This window comes from Anomaloglossus baeobatrachus, chromosome 5 (assembly GCF_048569485.1).
Source record: "Anomaloglossus baeobatrachus isolate aAnoBae1 chromosome 5, aAnoBae1.hap1, whole genome shotgun sequence".
Taxonomy (NCBI): Eukaryota; Metazoa; Chordata; class Amphibia; order Anura; family Aromobatidae; genus Anomaloglossus; species Anomaloglossus baeobatrachus.
The window spans coordinates 264339977-264353197 of NC_134357.1; the positions used below are offsets into that span (position 1 = coordinate 264339977).

At 46.7% G+C, this 13221-nt stretch overlaps 1 long non-coding RNA gene across 1 annotated transcript in view; it reads left to right on the forward strand.

The window, feature by feature from the left end:
- The first annotated feature begins 2832 nt into the window (after nucleotides 1-2832).
- The window catches only part of LOC142309950 (uncharacterized), a 102224-nt gene continuing 91835 nt past the window's right edge, over nucleotides 2833-13221 (forward strand). Inside the window, exon 1 of the long non-coding RNA XR_012754042.1 lies at nucleotides 2833-2881. This is a non-coding gene — a long non-coding RNA (uncharacterized LOC142309950). The remainder of the gene's footprint in view (nucleotides 2882-13221) is intronic.

The following is a 13221-nucleotide window of genomic DNA, read 5'->3' on the forward strand; positions in this document are numbered from 1 at the left end:
CTATACTCCGGACACATCGGTGCTAAACACTGGACAAAAGAATCATCCACATCGGAGGTATAAACCAGAGTCATTGACCACAGTATGATAGGGATATTAATCAATGATGGGTAGTAATTGTTTATATCTATGCAGGACATGTCCTTAATCTGACACATTTTGGGACATAACTCCAGTGAGTCAATACTCCCATACATCACAATCATCTTTTAAAGTGATGGAAAAAGGAGTCTACTAGCACGGGTTAGTATGAGTGATCTAACACACACTCAAATGATGTAAATTACTCCTGGAGCCTAATGAGGGTTTTCATTCTGTGTTGTTTCAGAATTGCCAAAAAGAAAATCTTCAAGACCCAGTCACAAAGCCCCTGATGAGCCCTCAACTGTTTAAAGGGCGAAACGCGTCGGGCAGTCTTTGATACGGCTAGAAATAATTTTGGGCATTTCTTGAATAGCTAATTATTAATATCTAACTCTCTATATCTAATACTGAGCACACAGACCTAAATGACAGCTCCTGACCCTAAAACCCCAATCCCCAGTGGTCATATTGGTGATACAGATAAATTAGCCATTATTGACTGAGCACCTCTTTCCTCACTGTGGTGTTACTACTGTTGGGGTATTTCATTCTTGAGGGGAGTACACTTTGAATACGCAGGGAGGGATTACCTAGGGTCAGTCGTCGTGGAACAGGGGCGTCTCTCTTATTAGGACGCCGACCCCTGTTGTAAGGTAGGAAAGGAATAGGGTCAATTATCCTTCCTTTCCTCCCTGATTTTAAACAATCTATGTATGTATGTGCAATTGTTATAATAAAGTATATGGTTTTATATAAAAAGTAGTATACCGTATTTTTCGCTTTATAAGACGCACTTTTATTCCCCCAAATTTTGGGGGAAAGTAGGGGGTGCGTCTTATAAGCCGAATATACGGGGGGGGGGAGGGGGGGGTGGTATATATATATGTACCCTGCAGCGTCCAGGGGAGGTGGGGGCAGCAGCTCTGGAGCACAGTGGAACGCTGCGGGCTGCTGCCTTTGATCTCCTGCACCCGCTCATATAATATGCACAGCCGCTGTCCATCTCCAATGGTGCTGAAATCGCAGGCAGTGAGGGGCTGGGGCAGCGGTGCATATTATATGAGCCTGCGTCCCAGTGTGATCGCACATGCCCACCCCTGTGTTAGATTTGGCCCCCAGGCTGCTGCTCATTCTAAAATAAAAAATCTTTACTTACCCTGCAGCGTTTCTCCCCGTGCCCCTGCTTCCACTGTGATCAGGCAGGCAGAGATCTCAGCCTGCTGTGCCGATCACATGACCGCACTGACAACCAGGAAGTAAGGAAGAACAGAAGCACGGAGCCAGACAGGAGGGAGCTCAGCGCTGGAGGAGATAAGGAAAGAGGGTTTTATTTTACTTTGGGCAGCAGCCTAGGGGCCATATCTGACACAGGGGGACTTGTGCGATCTATAGGGGCCCATGGGCAGCACTATGGGGGCGATATCTGACACAGGGGGACTTGTGCGATCTATAGGGGCCCATGGGCAGCACTATGGGGGCGATATCTGACACAGGGGGACTTGTGCGATCTATATAGGGGCCATGGGCAGCACTATGGGGGCGATATCTGACACAGGGGGACTTGTGCGATCTATAGGGGCCATGGGCAGCACTATGGGGGCGATATCTGACACAGGGGGACTTGTGCGATCTATATAGGGGCCATGGGCAGCACTATGGGGGCGATATCTGACACAGGGGGACTTGTGCGATCTATATAGGGGCCATGGGCAGCACTATGGGGGCGATATCTGACACAGGGGGACTTGTGCGATCTATAGGGGCCATGGGCAGCACTATGGGGGCGATATATAACACAGGGGGACTTGTGCGATCTATATAGGGGCCATGGGCAGCACTATGGGGGCGATATATAACACAGGGGGACTTGTGCGATCTATATAGGAGCCATGGGCAGCACTATGGGGGCAATATCTAACACAGGGGGACTTGTGCGATCTATAGGGGCCATGGGCAGCAGCATGGGGGCGTTATCTAACACGGGAACGTGTGCAATCCATAGGGGACCATAGGCAGCACAGGGGAACGTGTGCCATCACAAGGGGGCTATATTCAATATAAGGGGGCCATATCCAGATTAAGGGGGCTAATTTTAGGATGGGGGGCTATGAGGGACATATACCCTATATGATTTGTTAGAGGGACACTGGCATTATAAGATGGACCCCATTTACCATTAAAAAAAAAAATTCTCTTTTCCTTCACCAAATTTGGGGGTGCGTCTTATAATCAGGTGCGTCTTATAAAGCGAAAAATACGGTACATATTTGGTTGAAAATAATATCTACTTTTAGTGATTGATATTGGTATACAATAAGAAGTGGGGTCTTCCTGGGTATCCTACCATATAGTCCCTTTTCATTCAGACGCCGACGGATAGTACGGGCTGACACTGTTGTACCCTCGGACTGCAGGGCAGCTTGAACTTGTTTGGATGTTAGTCGAGGTTCTTTATTCACCATCCGCACAATCTTGCATTGAAATCTCTCGTCAATTTTTCTTTTCCTTCCACATCTAGGGAGGTTAGCCACAGTGCCATGGGCTTTAAACTTCTTGATGACACTGCGCACCGTAGACACAGGAACTTTCAGGTCTTTGGAGATGGACTTGTAGCCTTGAGATTGCTCATGCTTCCTCACAATTTGGAGTCTCATGTCCTCAGACAGTTCTTCTTTCTTTTCTCCATGCTCAATGTGGTACACACAAGGACACAGGACAGAGGTTGAGTCAACTTTAATCCATGTCACCTGGCTGCAAGTGTGATTTAGTTATTGCCAACACCTGTTAGGTGCCACAGGTAAGTTACAGGTGCTGTTAATTACACAAATTAGAGAAGCATCACATGATTTTTCAAAAAGTGCCAATACTTTTGTCCACCCCTTTTTTATGTTTGGTGTGGAATTATATCCAATTTGGCTTTATGACTTATAATTTATAATTTATTTTTTTTCATTGAAGACAAATTAAATGAAGATAATAATACCAAAGAATTTGTGATTGCAATCATTTTCAAGAAGAAACTGAGTATTATCTGACAGAATTGCAGGGGTGCCAATACTTTTGTCCAGCACTGTATATATCAGGAGGGCCCAAGAGAGGAACATATATGCCAGGAGGGGGGCAGTATATACTAGGAGGGGGACAATATATACTAGGACAGTATATACCAGGATGGGGGACATGTATACCAGGATGAGGGACATATTTACTAAGATGGGGGAAATATTGTTATGCTCGTGGGGCAAGCACGGTATTAGTGGGTCCACTGGACCGAAAGTACAGTTCACTTGCCCGAGGGAGCAAACTGGACTGAACCGAGTCTTCACTATTGCCACTGGAAGTGGCAGCTTGTACATACGCTGGTAAGCGGCCAGCAAATGGCAGCACCATGGGATTTGCAGTACTTTGGCAGCTGGTGCCACGGATACAGTACAGTGTCTGATTAAAGTGACAGCAGTAGCAGGCAGAGTCAGGGATCCATTCATTATGGATAGATAGACGGATACGGCCGCAGCGACCAGCGTGGATACTTGCAGCAGTGGGTATTGTGATAGCTGGCAGGTGCAGATGATCGTAGCAGCAGCAGCTTGGGATAGCACTGAAACATAGATATGAATCAGCAGCAGAATGTAGCATAATAACAGCAACAGCAATAGCAGCACTAAGGACCTGAGAACTAGCAACTAAGAATGAGCGAACCCGTAGATGTTCGGGTCCGGTGGGTCAGGATGGACTTAAAAAAAAGTCCAGTTTGGGATGGACTTGAACACTAACATTTGCCCGAACACTAAACCCTATATAAGTTTATGGGGACCCGAACATTACCTGTAAGATAAAAGGGTTAAAGCAGTAGAATATACTTACCAAAGCCTCCCACGCTGCTGTAACGCTACTTACGGGTCTGCTCATCAGTCAGTTCCTCATACATATTCACTGCTCTGATTGGCTGCCGATAGACCACGCCCCCACCCTCTCTAACAGCGCCTATGATTGGTTGGAATCACAGGCGCTGTCTGCATGCTTATAGTCGAGGGTAAAATAAATAAATAAATATATAACTAAATTTAAAAAATGGCATAGGGTCCACCCTATAGTGTCACCAGCACAGATAAAGCCACGGCTACAGGCTGCCACCCCCACAGCTACAGGCTGTGTATCAAAATAAGAGAAACAGCATGTGGATTTTTAAAAAAAAAAAAAATATATAAATAATTTAAAAAAAAACACGTGGTCCCCCAATTTTGATACCTAGTCAAGATAAAGCCAACAGCCGGGGGCTAATATTCTCAGGCTAGGGAAGCCCATGATTATTGGAACCCCTCAGCCTCAAAATAGCAGCCTGTAGCCGCCCCGGAATTGTCACATCCACTAGATGCTACAATCCCAACACTTTACCCGGCTTTTCCCAATTTCCCTGATGTATTGGGAATCGGGGGTAATAAGTGGTTAATGACAGCACACAACTGTCATCAAGCCCAGTATTAGTGATGGGTAGGGTCTATGAGGAGACCCCCCATCACTAATCTTATAAGTAAAAAGAAATAGACACAAACACCTATAAAAATCCTTTATTTGAAATAAAATACAGCACCGTCTTTCCCCTCTTTATTACCCCAAAAAGACGCTTGAAGATCTGCCGTAATCCACACGAGGTCTCACAACAGTTCTGGCTCTGCGACATCCGAGCCTGGAGAGGTTGAAAAAGGTCCGATCTCTCCAGGCTCCGGGAAAAAAACCCTTCCCCCCGGCCGGCACTGCCAATGTTAAAGGGCCGGCGGAGTGTGGGGTATGGTCCCACACTTTAACAGACACAGTGGTGGCCGGGGGAGGGGGGTTGCAGGGCTGCCCCGCACTCCCCGACACCCGGCCGGACTGTTAAAGGGCTGGCGAGGTGCTGGGAACAGCCCTACACTTTAACTGTGACAGTGCTGGCTGGGGCGTGGGGGATGCGGGGCTGTCACGCACTTCCAGACCCCCGGCTGGCACTGTCACTGTTAAAAGGCTTGCAGGGTGTGCTGGACACGGCCTCGCACTTTAAGTGACAGTGCTGGCCGGGGTAGGGGGGTGCGAGGCTGCCCTGCACTCCCTGACCCCTGGCCAGCACTGTCACTGTTAAAGGGCTGGCGTGGTGGTGGACATGGCCCTGCACTCTAACTGTGACATTGCCAGCCGGTGGTTGAGGGCTGCCCCGCACTCACTGACCCCTGTCTGACACTGTCACTGTTAACGGGCTAGCGGGGTGCTGGGCATGGCTCCATGCTTTAACAGTGACAGTGCCGGCCGGGGAAAGGGAGGTGCCTAATAATTAAGCACACCTTATATAGGGTGTTGATGTCATTACACCGCACCCCTCCTCAGAGATGCACATCACCTGATTTACTTAATTGGTAGTTGGCTCTCAAGCCTATACAGCTTGGAGTAGGACATGTATATATATATGTATATAAGTATCATGTGATCAAAATACTTATTTGCCTAATAATTCTGCACACAGTGTATATATGAAAATCCTGATGGTTAGTTCTCTTTAATTCGTTTCTACAATAGCTTATTTCAGAAATGTCATTGCCAGAATTTGACTGGAATAAGTGCTGTAAAAAAGGCCCTTGTACAGAATAACCTATGACAATGAAACGTAGTTATTAATGGTTAGGTTATTTTATTCTCAAGCTAACGCCTTGCGTGTCTGTGAATGTGAGTGACTCACCTCAGTAGACAGAAGAATGATTTACTGATTCACTCTTAACAGCACCAGTAGGCTGTGAGACAATAGAGACAACTTCATGGTTTGTGTTAGAACTGTACATCAGTATTATGCTGGCGTTTTAAGGATTTATAGTTTGATGCTGCGTATTATTTGTGCTTTATATGGTAGGAATATTTCAGCAATATACATCAATATTATTGAGAAATGTTTTGGTTGTATTATTGACTGCAGAATGACGATATCAGAAGGGCACAATTTACAAGTGGCATAGGCATTATATTGTAAAATTATTTATACTATATGGAGGTTTTAGCTATTTTTTGTAAAAAATTACATATATGTATTTCCTTTTTTATAGTGACATGGGCACTTTTAAATAGAATACGACTTCTGTATGTGTACTACAAAAAGAATCCCTCTGTCTGGTGAAAAATGACTGCTACAAATTATATAATGGCAATAAACGGCATACCTGCCAACATTTGAAGAAAGGAAGGAGGGACAAATTCTGCGGCGCGCCTAGCCACACCCCCTAGACACACCCATTTGGCAGTAAGGGTCATTCAGCAGATGCCCTGGACTGTTCATTCATAGTCATAGCAGCCAGAATTTTCTTATGTTTATATGTGTCACTATATGACATGTGGCTTATTTGTGCCTATAAGGCCGTGTTCACACGTTGCATAAATTCTGTTTCTTTTTGTTTCTGCCGCTGTCTACACCAAACTACACAATCCATTTTTGCTGCATTTTTTTCTGCTCCTTCTCCATTATTTATTGCATTTTTGGTTCTGATGTGAATCTGCGTTAAGTGTTTTTATTGTACTGAGAAGCTTTTTCCTGCATTTTTTTAAGCTCCACATAGAAACCTCTAGAGAAAAAAAAGCACCAAAACCACAGAGTTCAGCGGCGTCTTCTCATGGAATCACATCCACTTTGCTTGGACAATTAAACACAGCAGAATAAATGTGCAAAAAAACAGCAGAAAAAAAATGCAGCATTTCCACTACATGTGAACACGGACTAAATGTCCAAGCAAAGTGCATAAGACGGCATGAAATCTCCGTCCTCGGTGTCTAAAGACGACACTGAACTGTGCGGTTTTATTTTTTTTTTTTCTTTATAAGCTTCAGGATTAACATCTGCACCAAACATGTATCAAATAAGGGGAGAATGCATAAAAAATACCGCAGACACGCAATAATCAGAGAAGAATGTTATTGTGCTCGTGGTGCAGAAAAAAAATGCAGTATTTACGCTACGTGTTAACACGGCCCCAACAATACATTTTTATTACATTTTTTATGGGTTTTAATTAGTGTTGAGCGAGTATGCTTGTCACTACTCGGTACTCGCACGAGTATCACTGTACTCGGGCTACTCGGCAGGGACCGAGTAATCTCGCGATACTCGTGCTGTACTCGTGGTCTTCATTTCTGCATGTTGGCGCTCTTTTGAGAGCCAGCCCTCATGCAGGGATTGGCTGGCAGACCACTGCAATGCCACAGCCCTGTTAGTTGTGGAATTGCAGTGATTGGCCGGCCTGCACAGCGTGACCGAGCCTTTATACCGGCCGGCGCGCTGTGCTCTGCACACAGCCATCCAGACAGTCAGTGCAGGGAGAGTGTTGCTGCTTCAGGGAAAGGTTTGCGGCCCTTTATAGTTATTTCCGTAGCAGGGCTGCAAACAGTGTGACCAGAAGTCCTTCTCAGGACTATTGTAGTTGTATACAGGCAGGCAGGGTATAGCCAGGTCGGAGTACAGGAGCAGAGTCCTTCTCAGGACTATTGTTGCTGTATACAGGCAGGGCAGGCAGGGTATAGCCAGGTCGGAATACAGGCTAGTGACCAGAAGAGTTCTTCTCAGGACTATTGTAGCTGTATACAGGCAGGCAGGCAGGGTATATAGCCATTCCTAGTGGTGACCGTATACCAGCCTTCATCACCATATCTGGGGCTGGTGTACAAAGTCTAAAACAGTCCTGATAGTGTTAGACTTCTCAGTAATTGTCGCTCCTAAAAACCTGTTAGGTTCTTAGTGCGTCCGTGCGTGCATTTAAAAACCGCACGTGTGTGCCTGTCGGTGGCAGCGTACAGGTGCACTTGTGTGCGTTTTGCACAAACTTGGATATAACGCACAAGTCTAGTGAATAATACACGTCAGTCAGCAGTGTCTGATAGTGTCAAACTTCTAAGTAATTGTCGCTCCTAAAAACCTGTTAGGTTCTTAGTGCGTCCGTGCTTGCATTTAAAAACCGCACGTGTGTGCCTGTCGGTGGCAGCGTACAGGTGCACTTGTGTGCGTTTTGCACAAACTTGGATATAACGCACAAGTCTAGTGAATAATACACGTCAGCAGTATCTGATAGTGTCAAACTTCTCAGTAATTGTCGCTCCTAAAAACCTGTTAGGTTCTTAGTGCGTCCGTGCGTGCATTTAAAAACCGCACGTGTGTGCCTGTCGGTGGCAGCGTACAGGTGCACTTGTGTGCATTTTGCACAAACTTGGATATAACGCACAAGTCTAGTGAATAATACACGTCAGTCAGCAGTGTCTGATAGTGTCAAACTTCTAAGTAATTGTCGCTCCTAAAAACCTGTTAGGTTCTTAGTGCGTCCGTGCTTGCATTTAAAAACCGCACGTGTGTGCCTGTCGGTGGCAGCGTACAGGTGCACTTGTGTGCGTTTTGCACAAACTTGGATATAACGCACAAGTCTAGTGAATAATACACGTCAGCAGTATCTGATAGTGTCAAACTTCTCAGTAATTGTCGCTCCTAAAAACCTGTTAGGTTCTTAGTGCGTCCGTGCTTGCATTTAAAAACCGCACGTGTGCCTGTCGGTGGCAGCGTACAGGTGCACTTGTGTGCGTTTTGCACAAACTAGTATATAACGCACAAGTCTAGTGAATAATTGTCACGCTCACCGGCCCCCCTGGCATGCTCACCGGCTCCCCTTCCACGCTCCCCGGCTCCCCGGCCACGCTCCCCGGCTCCCCTGCCACGCTCCCCGGCTCCTTTACTAGGCGTCCCCCGCTCCACGGCCTCCATGCATACTCACCTGCGTCCTCCAGGCAACCCGATCCTCGGTCCCGGCGCCCATCTGCGATGCTGAACGCTTCTGCCTCCTGTGCACCGCTCCCTGCTCTGGCTTCTGGCACCCGGGCCTCGCGCATGCGCATTTGGGCGCGCGCGCGGTCATTGACCCTCTCTTAAAGGGCCAGCGTCCTCCAAACAGGATATTGCAGATTCAGGTGCAGGGTATATAGGGGGTTCCTTTCCAAGTGGGCGGGGCCTGTTCTTCGTGTTTCCAAAGCTAGGAGTCAGGTCTCCTTGTGTCGGTGATATACTTACCTATCTCTCTTCTAGAGCCGCTCCTGCCTCGCCATCCGGTCCTGCCGATTCCCGAACCCCGAACGCTGACTATCTACCATCCCGTCAGTCCGTACCATCTCTGATCCCTGTGGTGATCCGTCCTCTCGCTCCATCGGTTCCGGACTCTGCCTGACAACATCTCGGCCTCCGAACCTGAGCTCCGTCACCCGGACTACCATCAGTGACTCCGTGGTCCCAGGGACTTCTCCATTCCACTCATTTGAACGGACTGTCCTGCTACGTGTAGTGCTCCGGCTACCGGACCCCTTGCCTTCAGTAAGGTGTTCGGCCCAGTGGATCCACCTCCTGGGTCTGCCCGTCCACCTGGCCCTAACAATAATACACGTCAGTTAGCAGTGTCTGATAGTGTCAAACTTCTCAGTAATTGTCGCTCCTAAAAACCTGTTAGGTTCTCAGTGCGTCCGTGCTTGCATTTAAAAACCGCACGTGTGTGCCTGTCGGTGGCAGCGTACAGGTGCACTTGTGTGCGTTTTGCACAAACTAGGATATAACGCACAAGTCTAGTGAATAATACACGTCAGTCAGCAGTGTCTGATAGTGTCAAACTTCTCAGTAATTGTCGCTCTTAAAAACCTGTTAGGTTCTTAGTGCGTCCGTGCTTGCATTTAAAAACCGCACGTGTGTGCCTGTCGGTGGCAGCGTACAGGTGCACTTGTGTGCGTTTTGCACAAACTAGTATATAACGCACAAGTCTAGTGAATAATACACGTCAGTCAGCAGTGTCTGCTAGTGTCAAACTTCTCAGTAATTGTCGCTCCTAAAAACCTGTTAGGTTCTTAGCGCGTCCGTGCTTGCATTTAAAAACCGCACGTGTGTGCCTGTCGGTGGCAGCGTACTGGTGCACTTGTGTGCGTTTTGCACAAACTTGGATATAACGCACAAGTCTAGTGAATAATACACGTCAGTCAGCAGTGTCTGATAGTGTCAAACTTCTCAGTAATTGTCGCTCCTAAAAACCTGTTAGGTTCTTAGTGCGTCCGTGCTTGCATTTAAAAACCGCACGTGTGTGCCTGTCGGTGGCAGCGTACAGGTGCACTAGTGTGCGTTTTGCACAAACTAGTATATAACGCACAAGTCTAGTGAATAATACACGTCAGTCAGCAGTGTCTGCTAGTGTCAAACTTCTCAGTAATTGTCGCTCCTAAAAACCTGTTAGGTTCTTAGCGCGTCCGTGCTTGCATTTAAAAACCGCACGTGTGTGCCTGTCGGTGGCAGCGTACAGGTGCACTTGTGTGCGTTTTGCACAAACTTGGATATAACGCACAAGTCTAGTGAATAATACACGTCAGTCAGCAGTGTCTGATAGTGTCAAACTTCTCAGTAATTGTCGCTCCTAAAAACCTGTTAGGTTCTTAGTGCGTCCGTGCTTGCATTTAAAAACCGCACGTGTGTGCCTGTCGGTGGCAGCGTACAGGTGCACTAGTGTGCGTTTTGCACAAACTAGTATATAACGCACAAGTCTAGTGAATAATACACGTCAGTCAGCAGTGTCTGATAGTGTCAAACTTCTCAGTAATTGTCGCTCCTAAAAACCTGTTAGGTTCTTAGTGCGTTCGTGCGTGCATTTAAAAACCGCATGTGTGTGCCTGTCGGTGGCAGCGTACAGGTGCACTTGTGTGCGTTTTGCACAAACTAGGATATAACGCACAAGTCTAGTGAATAATACACGTCAGTCAGCAGTGTCTGATAGTGTCAGACTTCTCAGTAATTGTCGCTCCTAAAAACCTGTTAGGTTCTTAGTGCGTCCGTGCTTGCATTTAAAAACCGCACGTGTGTGCCTGTCAGTGGCAGCGTACAGGTGCACTTGTGTGCGCTTTGCACAAACTAGTATATAACGCACAAGTCTAGTGAATAATACACGTCAGTCAGCAGTGTCTGATAGTGTCAAACTTCTCAGTAATTGTCGCTCTTAAAAACCTGTTAGGTTCTTAGTGCGTTCGTGCTTGCATTTAAAAACCGCACGTGTGTGCCTGTCGGTGGCAGCGTACAGGTGCACTTGTGTGCGTTTTGCACAAACTAGTATATAACACACAAGTCTAGTGAATAATACACGTCAGTCAGCAGTGTCTGATAGTGTCAAACTTCTCAGTAATCGTCGCTCCTAAAAACCTGTTAGGTTCTTAGTGCGTCCGTGCTTGCATTTAAAAACCGCACGTGTGTGCCTGTCGGTGGCAGCGTACAGGTGCACTAGTGTGCGTTTTGCACAAACTAGTATATAACGCACAAGTCTAGTGAATAATACACGTCAGTCAGCAGTGTCTGATAGTGTCAAACTTCTCAGTAATTGTCGCTCCTAAAAACCTGTTAGGTTCTTAGTGCGTCCGTGCGTGCATTTAAAAACCGCACGTGTGTGCCTGTCGGTGGCAGCGTACAGGTGCACTTGTGTGCGTTTTGCACAAACTAGGATATAACGCACAAGTCTAGTGAATAATACACGTCAGTCAGCAGTGTCTGATAGTGTCAAACTTCTCAGTAATTGTCGCTCCTAAAAAGCTGTTAGGTTCTCAGTGCGTCCGTGCTTGCATTTAAAAACCGCACGTGTGTGCCTGCCGGTGGCAGCGTACAGGTGCACTTGTGTGCGTTTTGCACAAACTAGTATATAACGCACAAGTCTAGTGAATAATACACGTCAGTCAGCAGTGTCTGATAGTGTCAAACTTCTCAGTAATTGTCGCTCCTAAAAACCTGTTAGGTTCTTAGTGCGTCCGTGCTTGCATTTAAAAACCGCACGTGTGTGCCTGTCCGGTGGCAGCGTACAGGTGCACTTGTGTGCGTTTTGCACAAACTAGGATATAACGCACAAGTCTAGTGAATAATACACGTCAGTCAGCAGTGTCTGATAGTGTCAAACTTCTCAGTAATCGTCGCTCCTAAAAACCTGTTAGGGTTCTTAGTGCGTCCGTGCTTGCATTTAAAAACCGCACGTGTGTGCCTGTCGGTGGCAGCGTACAGGTGCACTTGTGTGCGTTTTGCACAAACTAGGATATAACGCACAAGTCTAGTGAATAATACACGTCAGTCAGCAGTGTCTGATAGTGTCAAACTTCTCAGTAATTGTCGCTCCTAAAAACCTGTTAGGTTCTTAGTGCGTCCGTGCTTGCATTTAAAAACCGCACGTGTGTGCCTGTCGGTGGCAGCGTACAGGTGCACTTGTGTGCGTTTTGCACAAACTAGTATATTACGCACAAGTCTAATGAATAATACACGTCAGTCAGCAGTGTCTGATAGTGTCAAACTTCTCAGTAATTGTCGCTCCTAAAAACCTGTTAGGTTCTCAGTGCGTCCGTGCTTGCATTTAAAAACCGCACGTGTGTGCCTGTCGGTGGCAGCGTACAGGTGCACTTGTGTGCGTTTTTGCACAAACTAGTATATAACGCACAAGTCTAGTGAATAATACACGTCAGTCAGCAGTGTCTGATAGTGTCAAACTTCTCAGTAATTGTCGCTCCTAAAAAGCTGTTAGGTTCTCAGTGCGTCCGTGCTTGCATTTAAAAACCGCACGGTGTGTGCCTGCCGGTGGCAGCGTACAGGTGCACTTGTGTGCGTTTTGCAACAAACTAGGATATAACGCACAAGTCTAGTGAATAATACACGTCAGTCAGCAATGTCTGATAGTGTCAAACTTCTCAGTAATTGTCGCTCCTAAAAACCTGTTAGGTTCTTAGTGCGTCCGTGCTTGCATTTAAAAACCGCAGGTGTGTGCCTGTCGGTGGCAGCGTACAGGTGCACTTGTGTGCGCTTTGCACAAACTAGTATATAACACACAAGTCTAGTGAATAATACACGTCAGGTCAGCAGTGTCTGATAGTGTCAAACGTCTCAGTAATTGTCGCTCCTAAAAACCTGTTAGGTTCTTAGTGCGTCCGTGCTTGCATTTAAAAACCGCACGTGTGTGCCTGTCGGTGGCAGCGTACAGGTGCACTAGTGTGCGTTTTTGAAACTAGTATATAACGCACAAGTCTAGTGAATAATACACGTCAGTCAGCAGTGTCTGATAGTGTCAAACTTCTCAGTAATTGTCGCTCCTAAAAACCTGT